Raw genomic sequence first — 21,079 nt, 5'->3', positions numbered from 1 at the left:
TAACTTGGCTGATTTGGGTCCTAATTCGTCCTTCGCTGTTATGGATTTGCTTAACTTAAGCATGAATATATGTATTTTAAAACTTTGCCATGAGTTTCATCTTCTTATCACTCAATACAACAGAGTGTGTATTCTTGTTAAGACAGGGTATATAAAAAGATAAACAATGGGGTAGGGAAGCATAACTGAGATGACAAATGCGGGCAGTGCTGATTTAGGAATATTTCTTTTGAACCTTTTTCTGACTCAATACTAGCCTGTAAACTGGAAGCTTTCTGTTTTTGTTGGGGTTACCCTGGGATATTTTTCATTTGTGGGCCCCGTAAGTTCTTTATTGGCCTTACATGCTATTTACATTACAGAAATGGTGTCATTGTCTTTTCTAAGACATCACTTTGAAGACCAGGTGCTCTTATGTTTCTCCCTCAGTGTTCTTGACTGGTGGCTCAAATCCTTGAATGACTGAGAATTACCGATTTTCTGCACGGGTGACTCAGACTCCCAGACTTATGATAAATAGCTTCTCATTTTTCAGTCTGACTTCTTGTTGGGGGCATACCCTTTTCTTTCTGAATGTTTTCAAAGCAACCTCAATAATAAAAATTCATAATGTTTTGAGTGATTCTACATATGATGCTAAACACTATTTTTGGTAATAACTAAAATAATTTAGTGGTTTTCTGTCCAGTTTTAGGAGAAATTGCCAGTTTGGGCATTGGAAAAAATTTGTAAGAATGAAAGTATTAGCATTCTGGTAGAGAATTCTAAATAAAATCCACCATAAGATATTTAGAAGTGTATGTAGTTTCTGTTTTTGGTTTTAGAACAGAAGATAGGTGGGTGGAGCACAGAGAACACACTTCATTATTCATTATGATTCAGTGGAGAAAAAAATCACCAAACAAGCTGGGATATGGCCAGCAGAAATAGCAACAGTTCTTTGTGATGAGGATCCAGTGCTGCATGGAAACCCATATTCCTGGGACTGTGATGTGAAACACAGAATAAAATTTCAAACATTGAAGAAGATCGCCACTTAGCAAGGATTTATGGTTAAGCAGCACTTTTCTTAGAAGTAACTTACTCATCTTTATTGATGAATATATACCTTAGTTATTTAAACACCCACTGCTTTTCTTTTGATTACAGCTATATAAGCTCTTAGGCTATTTATTTAAAGAACAGCTTTATTGAGGTGTAAGTGGTATACAAAGAATTAAACACATTTAATGTGTACAATTTGATGAGTTTAGACATATGCAAGGACTCCTGATGCCATTAACCACAATCAAGGTAATGGACATATTCAGCATCTCCCAGAGTTTCCTTGTTCCTCTTGATTTTGTAGGTGTGTGTTTGGTTTTTGTTTTTGTGGTAAGAACACTTCACCTGAGATATACTCTTAAATTTTGAAATGCACAATACCATATTATTAAGCAGATTCCTAGAATTTGTTCATCTTGCGTCAACAGAGCTTTCTACCCATTTAATAACAACTTACCATTTCCCCCATCCTCCGGCCCCTGGTAACCACTATTGTATTCTCTGCTTCTACGAGTTTGAATATTTCACATACCTCATATAAGTGGAATCATGCAGGATTTTCCTTCTGCAACTGGCTTATTTATTTATACCATATTTTCCTTACTCACGCATATATCAGTGGACATTTAGGTTTCTTCCTTATCTTGGCTGTTGTGAGTAGTGCTGCAGTGAAAATGGGAGTGCAAATATATCTTCAAGATCCTGATTTCAATTCTGTGTGGCAATATACCCAGAACTGGAATTTCTGGATCATATGGTAGTTCCATTTTCATTTTTTTAGGAATCATCATACTGTTTTCCATAGCTGCTGCACCATTTTACATTTCCAACAGCTTGCAAGAGTTCCAATTTTTCCACAACTTCACTAACACCTGTTATCTTTTTTTTTTAATGGCCATCCTAAAAGGTGTGAAGTGATATTTCATTGTAGTTCTGATTTGCATTTCCATATAAGTAATGATGTTTACTGTCTATTCATAAACATATTAGCCATCTATATGACATCCTTGAAAAAATATCTATTTAAGTCCTTTGCCCCTTTTTAATCAGATTATTTAGTTTTTTGCTATTGAGTTGTAGAAATTCCTTACATATTTTGCAAGTTAATTATCAGATGTATGATTTGCAAATATTTTCTCCTGTTCCATAGGTTGTTTTTTCATTCTTTTGATTTTTTTATTTGGCTGTGCAGGAGGTTTTAGTTTTATTTTGTCCCTCTTGTCTATTTTTTTGCTTTTGTTCTCTGCACTTTTGATGTCATATCCAAGAAATCATTGCCTTGGACCAATATCAAGAGGCTTTCGCCTTAATTTTTCTTCTAGAGATTTAAGAGTATCATGTCTTACATATGTTTTTAATCTATTTTGAGTTTATTTTTGTTCATGGTGTAAGGTAGGAATCCAGTTTTATTCTTCTGCATGTGGATATCTCCTTTTCCCAGTATCATTAGTTGAAGAGACTATTTATTCCTCATTGTGTGTTCTTGGAACCCTTGTCAAAGATTAGCTGGTCATATATTCATGGGTTTATTTCTGGGGCCTCTGTTGTATTTCAGTGGTTTATATGTCTGTCTTTATGCCAGGACCATTCTGTTTTAATTACTGTTTGCTTGTAATATATTTTCAATCAAGAAGTGTGATGCCTCTAGCTTTGTTCTTTCTCAAGACCACTCTGGCTGTTCTGGGTCTTTTGTCGTTCCATATGAATTTTAGGATTATTTTTTAATTTCTGTAAAAAATGCCAGTGGGATTTTGGTGGCATTAGCATTGAAGCTATAGAATGTTTTAAGTACTGTGGACATTTTAACAACATTAAGTCTTCTAATCCATCAAAACAAGTTGTTTTGCATTTTTTCCTCCTTTAATTTCCTTCATTAATGTTTTATAATAGTGTACAAGTCTTTTACCTCCTTGATCAAGTTTATTCCTAAGTATTTTACTTTTTTTTTTTAAGATTTTATTTATTTATTTGACAGAGAGAGACACAGCGAGAGAGGGAACACAAGCAGGGGAAATGGGAGAGGGAGAAGCAGGCTTCTGCGGAGCATGGAGTTGGATGTGGGGCTCGATCCCAGGACCCTGGGATCATGACCTGAGCCGAAGGCAGATGCTTAATGACTGAGCCACCCAGGGGCCCCAGTATTTTCCTCTTTTTAATGCTATTCTAAATGGAGTGGTTTTCTTAATTTCCTTTTTGCATAGTTCATTATTAGTGTCTAAACTGTGATTGATTTTTGTTTGTTGGTTTTGTGTGCTGCAACTGTACTGATTTCATTTATTAGTTCTAACAATTTTTTTTATGTGTATAGTCTTTAGGGTCTTATACATACAGGATCATGTCATCTGCAAAGAGAGATAATTTTACTTTTTCCTTTCCAGTTTTGATGCCTTTTATTTCTTTTACTTGTTTAACTGCCCTGAATAGGATAACCAATACTTGTTGACTAGAAGTGATAAGGGTGGGAATCCTGGTCTTGTTCCTGATCTTAGAGGGAAAGCTTTTCACCTTGTCACTGTTGAGCATGATGTTAGTTGTGTGCTTACCATATATGGCCTTTATTGAGGTACGTTCCATCTATACCAAGCTTGTTGAGCATTTTTTTTCTCATGAAAAGGTATTGAAATTTATCAAATTATTTTTCTGCATCTATTGATATGATCACCTGGTTTTTATCCTTTATTTTGTTAATGTGTTGAACATACCACATTTATTGATTCTCATGTGTTGAAACATGCTTGCATCCCAGGGATAAATCCCACTTGATCATGGTATGTGAACCTTTTAATGTAATGTTGAATTCAGTTTACTAGGAATTTGGTGAGGATTTTTTCATCATTGTTCATCAGGGATATTAGCCTGTAATTTTCTTTTCTTGTAGTGTGTTCTTGTGCCTTTGGTGTCAAGGTAATGCTGGCTTCATAAAATGAGTTTAAAAATTTCCCCCTTCATTTTTTTTAAAAAGATTTTATTTATTTATTTGAGAGAGAGAGAGTGAGAGGGAGAAGCAGACTCCCGGCTGAGCAGAGAGCCTGATGCGGGGCTCGATCCCAGGACTCTGGGATCATGACCCGAGCCAAAGGCAGACGCTTAACCGACTGAGCCACCCAGGCGCCCCTCCCCCTCATTTTTTGAGAAGAGTTTAATTAGTATTGGTATTAATTCTTTTTAAATGTTTGGTAGAACTCACTAGTGAAGCTGTTTGGTTTTGGGATTTTATTTATTGGGAGGTTTTTGATTACTTATCTAATCTCCATATTTGTTACAGGTCTGTTCAGATTTTCTGTTTCTTCATGATTCAGTGTTGGAGGGGGTGTATGCTTCTAGGAATTTATTCATTTCTTCTAGGTTATCCAGTTTGTTGGCATATGATTTTCCTTTGCAGTCTTTTATGATCTTTTGTATTTATGCAATAACAAAAATTGTCATACCTCCTTTTTCATTTCTGATTTTATTTGAGTCTTCTCTTGTTTCCTCATTGAGCTGAAGGTGTATCAATTTTATCTTTTCAAATAACCACCTCTTGGATTCATTGATTTTTTTTTTCTATTGTTTTTCTGTTCTCTATTCATTTATTTCTACTCTAATATTCATTATTTTTTTCTCTCTGTGAACTTTGGGCTTAGTTTGTTTTTCTTTTTGTAGTTCTTTGACATGAAAGGTTAGGTTGTTTATTTGATATTTTTCTTGTTGTTGAGGTAGGTCTGTATCACTAAACTTCCCTCTCAGAACAGCTTTTGCTTTGTATTCCAAAGATTTTGGAATGTTATGTTTCCATTTTCATTTGTCTCAAGGTATTTTTTAATTTTACTTTTGATTTCTTCTTTGGCCCATTGGGTATTCAGGAGTATGTTGTTTAATCCCCTAAATTTGTGAATTTTCCAGTTTTCCTCCTGTTACTGATTGCTAGCTTTATACCATTGTGGTTGGAAAAGATACTTGTTATGATTTCAGTCTTTTTAAATTTGTAAAGATTTCTTTTGTAGCCTAACATGTGGTCTACCCTGGGGAATTTCTCCAGGATTCCCTGGAGAAGAATGTGTATTCTGCTGTTCTTGGGTGGAGTGTTCTGTTTAAATTTGTTAAGTTTATTGGTCTGTTGGTCTATAGCTTTCTTCAAGTCTACACTTTCCTGACTGATTTTCTATTTGGAAGATCTATTGATTGTTGAAAGTAAGGTATTCAAATCTATTATTGTATCACTTTTTCTCCCTTCATTTCTGTTGATATGCTTTATATATTTAGGTGCCCTAATGTTGGGTGCATAAATATATGTAATTGTTATATCTTCCTGATGAATTGACCCTTTTATTATTATATACTGTCTTTCTTTGTCCCTTGTAACAATCTTGACTTAAAGTCTCTTAGTCTGATATAAGTATAGGCACCCCTTGTCTCTTTTGATTTCATTTTGCATGGAATAACTTTTCTATCCCTTTTCAACCTATGTCTCTCCTTAAGTCTAAAATGAGTCTTTTTTGTTTTATGAGTCTTTTGTAGACAACATATAGTTGGGTCCTGTTTTATTATCCATTCAGCTACTCTTTGTCTCTTGATTAGTGGGTTTAATCCATTTACCTCAACGTAAGTATTGATAGGAAAGGAGGACTTAAAATTGACATTTTGTTAATTGTTTTTTTATCTGGTTTGTAGTTCTTTTGTTTCTCTTATGCTCTCTTGCTGTCTTCTTTTGTGTTTTGTTGATTTTTGTAGTGATGTTCTTTGATTCCTTTTTCTTTTGTCTATTTTCTGTATGTATACTTTTGTGGTTATCATGAGACATACATAAAATATTACAGTTATAACAATATATTTTAAGCTGATAGCAACTTAACTTCAATTATGCATAAAAACTTTACACTTTTATTTCCTCCTCTCATACTCTGTGTTGTTCATAATTTGTATCTTCTAATATCATGACACCATTAACAAATTAATGTGATTATATTTATTCATACTATTGTTTCTTTTAACTTTAATATTAAAATTAAAAGTGATTTTTACACCAGCATTACAGTATTCCAGTATTTTGTATTTGTTTATATATTTAGCTTTAACTGTGATAATTTCATATGATTGTGTAGCTATTTAGTGTCCTTTCCTTTTAACTTGAATAACTGTCTTCAGCATTTCATGTAAGGCAGGTCTAATAGTAATGAACTCACTTACCTTTTCTTTGGAAAAGTCTTTATCTCTTCTTCATTTCTGAAGGAGAGTTTTGCCAGATATAGTATTATTGGTTGATAGGGTTTTTTCTTTAGGCATTTTGAATATATCATTCCACTTCTACTTCCTTCTGGCCTGCAAAGTTTTTGCTGAGAAATTTGCTTATAGTCTTATATGGGTTCCCTTGTACATGATAAATCATTTTTTCTCTTGATGCTTTCAAAAGTCTCTATATGACTTTTCACAATATAATTATGGTATGTCTCAGTGTACACTCTTCAGATTCATCCTCATTAGAAGTTTTTCAGTTTCACAAATCTGGATTCTACTTCCCTCCTAGTTTTGAGAATTTTTCATGAATTATTTCTTTAAATAAATTTTCTGTCCCTCTTTCTCTGTGTTCTCTTTCTGGGACTCCCATAATACATTAGTTTGCTTGATGGTCTCTCATAAATACCATAGGCTTTCTTCATCCCCTTTCTTTTCCCTCTTTGTTCCTCTGACAGGATAATTTCAAGTGACTTATCTTTGTGTTCACTGATGCGATTTTGTGTTCTGCTTGATCACTCTTGTTGTTGAAACTCTCTATTGAATTTTTCCATTCAGTTTCTATATTCTTCAGCTCCAGAATTTCTTCATTGTTTATGTTTGTTTGTTTGTTTGTTTTAATGATTTCTCTTTGTTGATATTAAAATTTTGCTCCTGTATCACTTTCCTTATTTCCTGTAGTTGTCTTTCTGTGTTCTCTTGTAGTTCACTGAGTTTCTTTTAAGATTTTGAGTTCTTTGTCAGGCAATTCATAGATTTTTATTTATTTAGGGTCATTTGTTAGAGATTTATTTTGTTCCCTTGGTGATGTTCTATTTCTCTGACTTCTTTGTGTTTCTTGTAGCTTTACATTGGTGTCTGTAAAATTTGAAGAAGCAGCTACCTCTTCTAGTCTTTATAGGCTGGTTTCAGTAAGGAAATACCTTCACCAGTGAGCCTGGGTAGAGATTCTAGGAGCTTCTCAAAGGTTCTCTGTGGATGTGCATGTTCTACTCTTTTTCCCTCCTGATGAAGAGGTTTCAGGGTTGTGAACCTTCTCCCAATCTCACCAGGACATATTGGATGCCATAAGCCACCCTCCGCTTTTCTTTAAGGTACTTCACTGAAATGCTGGGAGACGGGGTGCATGCTCCACTTCTCTTTCTACTTCCTGAAGGAAAAGTCTCAATATTGTACACTTTCTCTCAGTCCCATAGAGCTGCTCAAGTTGCTGAGAGCCTCTTGCCCCTTTTCCTTCAGAAAGTACACCGGACTGCTGAGTAGCTACTTGTAGCTCCATTTCTCTCCCTTCTTCCTGAAGGGTAAGTATCAGGATTGTGCACCTTCTGTCAGGCCCACACTTCCCAGAAGGCTGCTGAGAGTGCCTGTCCACTTTCTTTGTTTTTAGTTGCACTCTTATCATCCTGTTAGCTGTCTCAGCACTCTGATGAGATGAGACAAAAGTAGCCTCTAGCAGGTCTCAAAAGTAGGTTCTATGAAAGGCCAGGGATATTGAATGGACACTTCACTCACTCTTTTCACTGAAGGAGAAATCACAGGCTGAGTGAATCTCTCTTGGTACTGAGTTGTGGTGTCCTGGGGAAAGGGCTAACACAGAGTAAAACTGTTCCTCTTACATGTTTTGAAGTATTTTTCTTGGTTTTGCACTCCTCTGAAGTGTTGTAAATTCTTAACTGAATTCTGGGGTTCTCATAAAGATATTTTGTCCAAGTATCATTATTTTATTGGTGTTTCTGAGTGGGGATATATCTTGGTAGTTCCTATTCTACCACCTTACTAATGTCCCTCCAAGATACAGTACTTCTGAACTTAATAAGTTGTTAGATAATTAATGATGACCGACCATCAAGAAGACATTTTGAATTTCTTGGTCCTTAATACCATCCAAACATTGAGGAGTGTGGGATCTGTTCTACATTTGAAGATTCTCCAACTTTCTTACATTCCTCCCAATATCAAAAATGTTTTGAGAGAAAATTCTAAATAGTTGACTCAATGATTTTAGTACTATAAGGAGCATATAGTATATATCCTTTTTTTCCTTAATGAGAGAACCACTTATTCAAAATATTGAGTCCCTTAAATGAGTATGATATTAATCATAAATTTAGATGAGAAAATGGAGGACTAATTTTGAGCCAAGGAATTCTGAGTGTTAACTGTGATACTTATAAGAATAGAGATTTTAGCTCTTTTTGTTGCCACAATCAGTCTTCTCCAACAGTATGATCAGATATAGAAAAAGGAAATTGACTATGTATGATAGTATGTGACAAGACTTTCAAAATGGCACATACTAAGTTGTATATTAACAAGAGCTGGGGTAAGCAGATAAGTCAACAAGGTAGAAGAGACCAAGTGGTCTTAAGGATGGGTAAGAAATAATTAAGATTGAATTCTATAAAAGGTTAAAAAACATGGAAACACAAAGTAATGCAGTAAAAACAATGTGTCATTGGAGAGTGGTGAGTATGTGAGTCTGGCTGGATTACAGAGTTCTTTCACCAGAGTAGCAGGATGAAATTCTCTTTTGCAGTTGGTAAAATCTGATGGTCACATGAAAGAATATGAATACATTTTGTGAGTTGCACATTGATTGTTGCTCTAACAAACAAGAGATATTCTCACTGAAGTATTTCAAGAAGGCATATCTGGATGTGTAAGAAATGAGTTGAAGAAAAAATGGCAGAATGGGGGCTCAAAAGATTCAGTCCCTTCACTGAAGCAACAATTAAACTGTAAAAAAGTTGAGTATTAAAATTTTTGGAACTCTTAAATGTAATAAAAAGAACTTGCAGCTGCCAAGGGAATGTTTAATGAAGAAAGAGCCTGCTAAGTTTTGCCAAGAAAGTGTTGTAGTGTTTTGCTTACCAGCCAACCATCTCCCATCCCCCTGGGTATTAGCAGGCCATAGAGATGGCAGCCCATGATCCTGATGTGGCTTTCTGGTGCCAGAATAGACCTTGTTCTAAAAAATTGTGGTTGTATGTTTTTTCTGTCTGGTGGTTCTCTGAGAGACCAACACAGAGGCAGACCTTTGCTTTGCCCACCTTTAACTGGAATGGCTTTCTTGTTGGCAGCATCTGTTGAAATCATTTGAAGATTTACACTACCAGTAGCAGCCTAAAGCAAGGGATAAAGGACAAGACACATCACAGACAGACCCAAAAGTCTGGGAAGGAGGAGTCAGAAGGAACATATTTAGGGGAATAAGGGCTTTGTAGAGCTTTCATATATACAAAGGAAGCTGGAGTGTTTAGCTCATGCCCAGGACAGGACATATGCTTAGTAAAGACCTAAGAGGACCCCAGATTTTGTACCTCTGTCCAGTTTGTGGACTTTGTACAAGCAGGCTGAGACAGAGCTGTAGGTAGCCTGGCTTAATGTTGAAAGAGTATCTCAACTCAGAACCAATAGGCAAACACCAGGAGAGTATTTTTTTTTTTTTTTTTAAATATCCAGGCACTTCAGGATTTCCCTGTTAGATCACTGGCTGACCACTAGGATAATAGGACAGAGACTTCACATAACAGAGAAATCAATCTTTGTGTTTTGTTTTGTTTTTTTTAAGATTTTATTTATTTATTTGACAGAGTGAGCACAACCAGGGGGAGTGGCAGGCAGAGGGAGAGGGAGAACCAGGCTCCCTGCAGAGCAGGGAGCCCAACACGGGGCTCAATCCCAGGACCCTGGGATCAAGACCTGAGCCAAAGGCAGATGCTTAACCAACTGAGCCGCTCAGGTGCCCTGAGAATTAAATCTTTGAAAAAATCATTTGGAAAAATCACTAAACAAATGGACAATGCCAGCCACAGCAGTCAATAGCAGTAAACCCTGAAGAAGAAAGAGCATCTGATTTCCAGAGCTATTACATCAAAATATTTGAAATACCATTTTCAAAAAAAAATTACACAGTATACGAAGAAGTAGGAAGGTATGGTATGTTCACAGGAAAAAAGAGATTGACAAAAACATCCCTGAGGAATGCCATATATGGACAAACTAGACAAAGACTTTGAATCAACTATCTGAACTATGCTCAAAGAGCTAAAGGAAACCATGGACAAGAGTTTAAAAATAAAGAGATATAAAGTATAAAGAGGAAACAAACAAATTCTGGAGCTGAAAATACAATCCCCAAGATGAAAAAATCATAAAGGATTTCAATAGCAGATCTGAGCAAGTAGAAGAAAAAAATGAGCAAACTTGAAGATAGGGCAATTGAAATTATCTCGTTTGAAGAACAGAAGAAAAAAAAAAGAAGAAAAATGAACAGAGCCTAAGGCACCTGTGGGATACCATCAGGGATAGCACAATACATTATGAGAGTCCATGAAGAAGAGAGAAGGAAAATGGCAGAAAGAACACTTGAATAAATAATAGCTGATAACTTCCCAAATTTGAAGAAAGCCATGACTCTACCCATCCAAGAAGCTCAACAAAAACGAGGTAGTCTAATCTCAAAAATATATACACTGAGACACATTATTGAAGTCATCCATCAACAGGTGAGCACATAAATAGTGAAATGTATATTTATTTATTATATATATAATAAATATATTTATTTCAGCCATACCAAGACTGAAGTACTGATTACATAGATACATGAGTGAACCTCTGAAATACGATGCTAAGTTGAAGAAGCCAGAAAGAAAAGATCACATACTGTGAGATTCCATATATATGAAATACCCAGAATAGATAAAGTCATTAAAACAGACTGGTGGTTGCCAGAATCTAGGGGGAAGGGAGAATGGAAAGAATTGTTTAGTGGTTCCTTGTTTTCTTTTAGGGTGATAAAAATGTTTTGGAACTAAGTAGAAATGGTGGTTGCACAGCATTGTGAATGTACTAAATCATATTTAGTTTTTCACTTTAAAATGGTTAATTTTGTGTTATGTGAATTTCACATAAAAATGACTTGGAATTAGATCTTGAAGGCTCATAAGAAAAATTTCTGCATGAAATAATAAGAGTAAGACTTGGATGTTGACATTTTCCATAGAAAGACAGTACCACTGTGAGAGATTGAAAAGAAAAAATCATTAGGATTTAAAGGACTTGTCTGGAGGGAAGAAACAGAATTTCAGACTATAGTGACTTAGTGATCTAAATAATTATAAAAGAAAAAATGAAATTTCCGAAAAGAACTTGGTTGCTTTTATCTTATTATATAGGTATATAGGTATACAAGATAATTCTGGCAATGTCTGTAAGACAACAAAGTGTCAATTCCAGGAGCAGATTTTTTGTTGTTGTTGAAAATATCTTTAACATATAGAACATAAATACTTATTAATTCCTGGTGGTAAAAACACAGGTGTTCTATTTTTTCTTTATTTTCTGATTTTTAAAAAATTTTTCAAAATAAAGACAATAAATGAAGGCAAGGAGAGTAAATGAGTCTTTGAGATTAAAATGAGAACACAAGGAAGAATAGGTTAGCTGATTTCTAGTTGGGGGAAAGATGAGAATATATGTGTATACGTGTATAAAGGGAAACTGTTATTTAGTATGTTTTACTTCAGGCTGCATAACAAAATACCACAGACTGGGTGGTTTATACAGCAGAAATTTATTTTCCCAAATTTTGGAGGCTAGAAGTTCAAGATCATGGTACCATTATTATTGGGTTCTGGTAAGAACTCTTCTCCTAGTTTACAGAAGACTGCTTTATTGCTGTGTCCTTGATGTTGGTTGGAGAGAGCTCTGGTTTCTCCTTTCCCTCTTTTAAGAATACAAATCCCATTGGATTAGGGCCCTACCTTTATGGCCTCATTTAACTTTAATTACTTTTACAAAGTCCCTATCTCCAAATAGTTACATTGGAGGTTAGGCTTCAACATATGAATTTGGGGGAAGGGGACACAAAACCATTTAGTCCATAATAAGTATATGAAAATAAAAGAACAAAAAGAAGGTGGTGGACACAGAGGAAATCACTGATTTGACATTGTCACACAAGTGATTAGATGCTTCAGTTGATCTGACAGGAATGTGGGAATCCTCCTCTTGTACAGAGAGGAAGAAGAACTAGAATTCAGAGAGACATTTAGAGGCAATAAGAAGAGGAGGTAATTAGAGGATTTTTAAATTACGTGGTCTCAATCTTTCAACTAGTTTGTAAATGTATTCATTTATCAAGAGATGCTGTGATTAAATTATACCCTGAGGAGTGCATGAAGAGTTTGAAATGGTTTCCATGGTCATTATAACAGAAATTCAACAAGAAGTATAAATTTTTTTTATTGTCGAGGAGCAGTGAAGGAGCACTTGAGGTTAGAAAACATTAGTTTGTAGTGGATTTTCAAAGTAAATGATCATAATTTTCTTCTGATCAACTCTTGACAGCAAAGCTTGATAATTGGCATGACAGACCTGGTAGTTCAGAGCATGATAGTTTCCATGTGAAAAAGAAAATAAGAACCATGAGAGATGACAGCTAGTAGTTGATGTAGTTGTTTCTAGCTAGACCATGATACTCCTCTGCTGAAGATAAAACCACAGAATATCATCATCAGATAAGGGTTCTCCATGACTGTGATTGAACAAGACAAGAACAAAGACAAGAATTCTGGAATCATGCAATCACAAACTAATTTCTGGTTGGGGGAACATAAGTAATTATTTTCAGCTAACATAAGTAATTATTGCTTCTTGCCCAGTGATGACTTTAGTCTTACTCCTTTCCTCCTGCCACCTAGAAGATTGTAATGACCCAATCCTCAAGTTATTCTTGCTTTCTGAATGCACTCCAGAACAGACATTCACTTTTTGAGGGTCCCCCTAAATCAATCAGCATAAATCCAAATCCTAGAAAAATCCCCAAACTCCTTATCTCATTGTTCCTCCTGATTTAGTCTCCCATGTTGCAACAATAAACTTAACTTTGTTGACTATAGGTGTACTTGATGTTCCCTCTGTAGAGGATGTCAACATAGGGTACAAAATTTGACTTTCATCATTAACACAGCTGCTTGTGGGGTCCAAGCCGGGAAGTCACTAGTGAAACCAAAAAGGATCTGATAGAATGATAGACATGAAAGCCAGACAGATAGCACTTAGAATAATGGTGGCGATCTGGTTTAATGTGTGAAGAGACTGGACAGGGACCATGAGAGGACAGATTTCTCACGGATGATGACATCTTGTACTAACACTTACTATTTACAGCTGTAAGCACAGCTTCTTACACTCAGTAGACTGTACTCTGATTAAAAACTAATTTGTGGGGCGCCTGGGTGGCTCAGTCAAGCATCTGCCTTCAGCTCAGGTCATGATCCCAGGGTCTTGGGATGGAGCCCTACTTCGGGCTCCCTGCTCAGCAGGGAGTCTGCTTCTCCTCCCTCTGCCCCTCCCCTCCACTCATTCTCTCTCTCCCTCTCTCAAATAAATAAATAAATAAATAAATAAAATCTTAAAAAAACTAATTTGCATTTTGAAGATGGAGCTTAGAGCTCCTTCTCTTAATCTTTTATCTCAAGATAAGTAGACATTTGCACATCAACTCTGCCTCACAAAGTATATCAGAAACACAAGGATCCTGTAATGTTCTCTCTCTTTCTCACTGACCTAATAGGGAAGAAAATAGGAAGAACCATTGCCAAAGAGAGAAACTTAGGGAAGCACTTTCTCTACTCTTTTGACATGGCAAAGTCACTCAAAATAAAATGTAATTTATTTGTTTTCTCATTCAAAGATCACCCTTCCCCACCAATTTGTCAGTGGAGAAAAATATCACTAAATATTCAATTTGGTGTGAACTTAGTGTGATCCAACAATATTGAGGGGCATCATTTGGATATGCAGATAATGCAGATCATCAGATTTTGAATAAAATATTTAATCTTTCAGAGAGCCTTCCCTTCCCCTTGCTTCCCTCCATAAGGTAGTGCCAAGGTATAGGGAGAGAAGGGTTTTAACTATTTCCCTGACGTGACAAGGTCCTCAGATTTGATACCCTCTGTTCTTCTAGTCTCTGGAATAAGATTCCTTGTAAACATTGGGTGTGATTAACCCTGCTGACAGTCATGGTTGAAATCTCTGATTGGTTCAGTTAGTGATCTTTTAATTTGGTCAGAACAATTGAACCTCAACTTGGTCTCCACTGGTGACAGGTTACTGATTGCAACTGATCCCCCATGGCATCTGCTGGCTTGACAGCTACAGTGAGCCCCTCTTATCAAGCCAGTCAGATCTCAGTTTGTGCCGTATGGAAATTGGGGTTGGCTCAGCAAAGGAAAACTTAAGGGCTTCCCTCTGTCAGATCCCATTATAAGGCCAAGTTCCTAGAGTCCTGTTCAAGGTTAAAGGGAGAGGTAGCCCAAGATGTGACCTTTTCCTAACTCTCAATGGAGAGTGAAAGTATTAGCCCTCTTCTCAGCCTTTAATGTTATCCTTATTTACAAAAAGTTACCTCCTTTCAATATCCTGCAGTCACAAGTGGGGAAATTGGTGACTGCTTCCTTCTTTCCCTCTTTCCTTCCTTTTCTTCTTCCTTCCATCATTTCCTAGCCAGAAAAAGGACATTATTTCCCTAAACTTCCCCTATTTTCCTTTTACCATTGAGAAATAAACTTGAAAGCCTGACGTCATTCAAGGGTGGGTTAAGGAATAACTCTATAAATTCGCTTCATATGGTTGGCGCTTCGTAGTCTAAGATTTGAAAAATACTTTCTAAACACACTACAAGACTCTCAAGACTGCCATCTAGTGTCGTAAACCAATTAGAAAATTAATGAATATTACCTAGGTCTTCCATAACCAGTTGCAATCACCCCTCAGACAGATAATGCATAGCAAAAATTAAATTAATCGTGGTTTACAGTGGAAGCCATAAAGAGATTAACCCGTTAGTTCAGGGAGAACTGATTGATCAAGAAATTGTGATAATGATGTCAATTGTGAGGGCAAAACAGCAACTAGAAGAGCACTGTGATTTCTGAAATTGTGTACCTTAACATGTTCTATTGAATCCAAGTGTTTGGGGTGGTGGTAAAGTCCTCTGATTGTTTTCATTGGTAGTAGGACATTTGACTGTTAACTCTGAGAGAGACAGCACTATACAAAGGTTTTCCATCCCTAGAAACTTGATTTATCTTTTAGAGTCAAACAAACAGATGGTGATAATATATTTATATGTATATTTTTGGATTAAAAATTTCTAGTCTATGGTCATTCATAATAAATAACTCTATTTTTCCAGTAAACAGTCAGATTCACTGGCCCTGTAATTCTCTTGCAACTATTATAGAACTATGAGGGAAATACCAGGTATAAGATTTGAGCATTGCCCTAATCAGAAGAGAAAATTGAAAATTTTCATAGGCCTATTTAAAATGCTCTAGGGTCTTTAATAAAAATGCTAACATAACACAAAGTATACTATTTAACATATTTACACACTAAATATCCCCTAATGTTGTACAAATGCTAGATCTTACCAGAAACTGTTTTATACTCCATGTTATTAAAATCTCATTTTTCCCACTTCATAAATTATTTCAGAGGCAGTTTTCACCAGCAAGTGACTATAAAGTGCTGGTATTTTTTTTATCCTCTTTAAATACATTTCAAAATTTTACACAGTGGGAAATTGCTCCTCTGTTGGAAATTACATATAGCTGTGCTAAGCAAATGAATTTTAGTTGTCTTTCAAATCGAACATATTAATTTCTTCCAGTTTTACTGAGATATAATTAACAAATAAAAAATTTATATATTTATTTTTAAAATTTTATATAAAGTATACAACTTGATGTTTTCATAGGCTTATATATTGTGAAATAATCACCACAATTAGGCTAATTAACATATCCATCACCTCACAAAGTTATCATTTTCTTGTTTTGTTTTTGTGTGTGTGTGGTAAAAGAACACTAAAGATCTACCCACTTAGTAAATTTCAGGTATACAATACAGTATTGTTAACTCTATTCACTTTGCTGTAAATTTAGATCTCTAGAACTTACTTATTTTGCATGACTGAAAATTTGTACCCCTTGACCATCACCTCCCCATTTTTCCTTCCCCCTAGTCCCTGGCAACCACCATTCTACTCTCTGTGAGTTTCTTTCTTTCCACATATAAATGAGATTATGCAGTATTTGTCTTTTTGTGTCTTGCATATTATACTATTTTCACAAATGGCAGGATTTCCTTCTTAATACACACACACACACACACACACACACAGGAATATTATATTTACCACATTTCTTTATCCATTCATCTGCCAATAGAAATTTAGGTTTCTTCCATATCTTGGCTATTGTGAATAGTGCTGCAATGAAAATTGGAATGCAAACAACCTCTTTGAGATACTGATTTCATTTCTTTTGGATATATACCCAGAAGTGGCATTGCTGGGTCATAAGGTGGTTCTATTTTTAATTTTTTGAGGAACTTTCATATACTGTACTCCGTATAATGGTTGTAACAATTTACATTCCCACAAATAGTGTACATGGGTTCCCTTTGCTCCACCTTCTGGCCAGCACTTGTTATTTTTTGTCTTTTTGCTAATAGCATTCTAGCACGTGTTAGGTGATATCTTATAGTTTTGATTTCCCTTTTCCTGATCATTAGTGAAATTGAGCACCTTTTCGTATACCTTTTGGTTATTTGTATGTTTTCTTTTGAGAAGTATTTATTCAGATCCTTTACCTGGTAATTTTTTTTTTTAATTTTATTATGTTATGTTATTCACCATACAATACATCATTGGTTTTTGATGTGGTGATCCATGATCCATTGTTTTCGTATAACACCCAGTGCTCCATGCAGTACGTGCCCTCCTTAATACCCATCACTGGGCTAACCAATCCCCCCTACCCCCTCCCCTCTAAAACCCTGTTTGTTTCTCAGAGTCCATAGTCTCTCATGGTTCATCTCTCCCTCCAATTCCCCGCCCCCTCATTTTTCCCTTCCTTCTCCTAATGTCCTCCATGCTATTCCTTATGTTCCACAAATAAGTGAAACCATATGATAATTGACTTTCTCTGCTTGACTTATTTCACTTAGCATAATCTCCTCCAGTCCCATCCATGTTGATGTAAAAGTTCAGTATTCATCCTTTCTGATGGCTGAGTAATATTCCATTGAACATATGGACCACATCTTCTTTATCCGTTTGTCTGTTGAAGGGCATCTCGGCTCTTTCCACGGTTTGGCTATTGAGGACATTGCTGCTATGAACATTGGGGTGCATGTAGTCCTTCTTTTCACTACATCTGTGTCTTTGGGGTAAATACCCAGGAGTGCAATTGCTGCGTCATAGGGTAGCTCTATTTTTAACTTTTTGAGGCACCTCCACACTGTTTTCCAAAGTGTCTGTACCAACTTGCATTCCCACCAACAGTGTAAGAGGGTTCCCCTTTCTCCACAACCTCTCCAACATTTGTTGTTTCTTGCCCTGTCCATTTTTGCCATTCTAACTGGTGTAAGGTGGTATCTCAGTGTGGTTTTGATTTGGATTTCCCTGATGGCTAATGATGATGAACATTTTTTCATGTGTCTGTTAGCCATTTCTATGTCTTCTTCAGAGAAGTGTCTTTTCATATCTTCTGCCCACTATTTGACTTTGAGTTTGAGAAGTTCTTTATAGATCTTGGATACCAGCCCTTTATCTGATATGTCATTTGCAAATATCTTCTCCCATTCTGTGGGTTGCCTCTTTGTTTTGTTGACTGTTTCCTTTGCTGTGCAGAAGCTTTTTATCTTGATGAAGTCCCAAAAGTTCATTTTTGCTTTTGTTTCACTAGCTTTTGGAGATGTATCTTGAAAGAAGTTGCTGTGGGCGATGTCAAAGAGGTTACTGCCTATGTTCTCCTCTGGGATTTGGATGGATTCCTGTCTCACATTGAGGTCTTTCATCCACTTTGAGTTTATCTTTGTGAGTGGTGTTAGAGAATGGTCGAGTTTCATTCTTCTGCATGTGGCTGTCCAATTTTCCCAGCACCATTTATTGAAGAGACTGTCTTTTTTCCATTGCATGTTTTTTCCTGCTTTGTCAAAGATTATTTGACCATAGAGTTGAGGGTCCATACCTGGGTTCTCTATTCTGTTCCATTGGTCTGTATGTCTGTTTTTGTGCCAGTACCATGCTGTCTTGGTGATCACAGCTTTGTAATATACCTTGAAATCGGGCAACGTGATGCCCCCAGCTTTGTTTTTCTTTTTCCACATTTCCTTGGCGATTTGGCGTCTTTTCTGATTCCATACAAATTTCAGGATTGTTTGTTCCAGCACTTTGAAAAATGTCATTGGAATTTTGATCGGGATGGCATTGAACGTATAGATTGCTCTGGGTAGCATAGACATTTTAACAATGTTTATTCTTCCGATCCATGAGCATGGAATGTTTTTCCATCTTTTTGTGTCTTCTTCAATTTCTTTCATGAGTGTTTTGTAGTTCCTAGAGTATAGATCCTTTACCTCTTTGGTTAGGTTTATTCTGAGGTATCTTATGGTTTTTGGTGCTATTGTAAATGGAATCGTTTCTCTAATTTCTCTTTCTACAGTTGCATTGTTAGTGTATAAGAAAGCAACTGATTTCTGTGCATTGATTTTGTATCCTGCCACATTACTGAATTGCTGGATGAGTTCTAGTAATTTGGGGGTGGAGTCTTTTGGGTTTTCCACATAAAGTATCATGTCGTCTGTGAAAAGAGAGAGTTTGACTTCTTCTTTGCCAATTTGAATACCTTTTATTTCTTTTTGTTGTCTGATTGCTGTTGCTAGGACTTCTAGTACTATGTTGAGCAATAGTGGCGAGAGTGGGCATCCTTAACGTGTTCCTGATCTTAAAGGAAAGGCTCTCAGCTTTTCCCCATTGAGGATGATATTCGCTGTGGGTTTTTCATAGATGGATTTTGTGAACTTGAGGAATGTTCCCTCTATCCCTATACTCTGGAGAGTTTTAATCAGGAAAGGATGTTGTATTTTGTCAAATGCTTTTTCTGCATCAATTGAGAGGACCATATGATTCTTCTCCCTCCTCTTATTAATGTGTTCTATCACATTGATTGATTGGCGAATGTTGAACCACCCTTGCATCCCGGGGATAAATCCCACTTGGTCGTGGTGGATGATCCTTTTAATGTATTGTTGGATCCTATTAGCTAGGATTTTGTTGAGGATTTTGGAATCCATATTCATCAGGGATATTGGTCTGAAATTCTCCTTTTTGATGGGGTCTTTGCCTGGTTTGGGGATTAAGGTAATGCTGGCCTCATAGAATGAGTCTGGAAGCTTTCCTTCTGTTTCTATTTTTTGAAACATCTTCAGGAGAATAGGTATTATTTCTTCTTTGAATGTTTGGTAGAATTCCCCAGGGAATCCATCAGGCCCTGCACTCTTGTTTTTTGGGAGGTTTTTGATGACTGCATCAATCTCGTTACTGGTTATTGGCCTATTCAGGTTGTCAATTTCTTCCTGTTTCAGTCTTGGCAACTTATAGGTTTCCAGGAAGGCCTCCATTTCATCCAGATTGCTCAGTTTATTGGCATATAGTTGTTGATAATAATTTCTAATAATTGTTTCTATTCCCTTGGTGTTAGTCGTGATCTCTCCCCTTTCATTCATAATTTTATTAATTTGGGTCCTTTCTCTTTTCTTTTGGATAAGTCTGGCCGGTGTTTTATTGATCTTATTAATTCTTCCAAAGAACCAACTTCTAGTTTCGTTGATCTGATCTACTGTGTTTCTGGTTTCTAATTCATTGATTTCTGCTCTAATTTGAATTATTTCTCTTCCAATGCGTGGCTTAGGCATCGTTTGTTGCTTTTTCTCTAGTTCTTTAAGGTGTAGAGTTAGTTGGTGAATTCGGGATTTTTCTATTTTTTTTGAGTGAGGCTTGGATGGCTATGTATTTCCCCCTTAGGACCGCCTTTGCAGTATCCCATAGGTTTTGGACCGATGTGTTTTCATTCTCATTGATTTCCATGAATTGTTTAAATTCTTCTTTGATTTCCTGGTTGACCCAAACATTCTTGAGCAGAGTGGTCTTTAGGTTCCAAGTGTTTGAATTTCTGCCAAATTTTTTCTTGTGATTGAGTTCCAGTTTTAGAGCATTGAGGTCTGAGAATATGCAGGGAATAATCTCAATCTTTTGGTATCGGTTGAGACCTGATTTGTGACCCAGTGTACGGTCTATTCTGGAGAAAGTTCCATGTTCGCTCGAGAAGAATGAGTATTCTGTTGTTTTAGGGTGGAATGTTCTGTAAATATCTATGAGGTCCATCTGGTCCAATGTATCATTCAAAGCTCTTGTTTCCTTGTTGATTTTCTGCTTAGATGATCTGTCCATTGCTGAGAGTGGAGTATTGAGGTCTCCTACAATTAACGTATTGTTATCAATATGACTCTTTATTTTGGTTAACAGTTGGCTTATGTAGATGGCTGCTCCCATGTTGGGGGCATAGATATTTACAATTGTTAGATCTTCTTGTTGATAATGATATAGTGTCCTTTAAGAATGATATAGTGTCCTTCTGTGTCTCTAATTACAGACTTCAGTTTAAAATCTAATTTGTCTGATATAAGAATTGCTACCCCAGCTTTGTTTTGAGGTCCGCTGGCATGGAAGATGGATCTCCATCCCTTCACTTTCAGTCTGGATGTATCTTTAGGTTCCAAATGAGTCTCTTGTAGACAGCATATGGATGGGTCCTGTCTTTTTATCCAATCTGCAACCCTGTGCCGTTTTATGGGAGCATTTAGGCCATTCACGTGGAGAGTGATTATTGAAAGATATGAATTAATTGTCATCATGTTGCCTGTGAAGACGTTGTTTTTATAGATTGTCCCTGTAAATTTCTGT

The sequence above is a fragment of the Halichoerus grypus genome, chromosome X, assembly GCF_964656455.1.
Source record: "Halichoerus grypus chromosome X, mHalGry1.hap1.1, whole genome shotgun sequence".
Taxonomy (NCBI): Eukaryota; Metazoa; Chordata; class Mammalia; order Carnivora; family Phocidae; genus Halichoerus; species Halichoerus grypus.
This window is presented reverse-complemented; position numbering follows the sequence as displayed.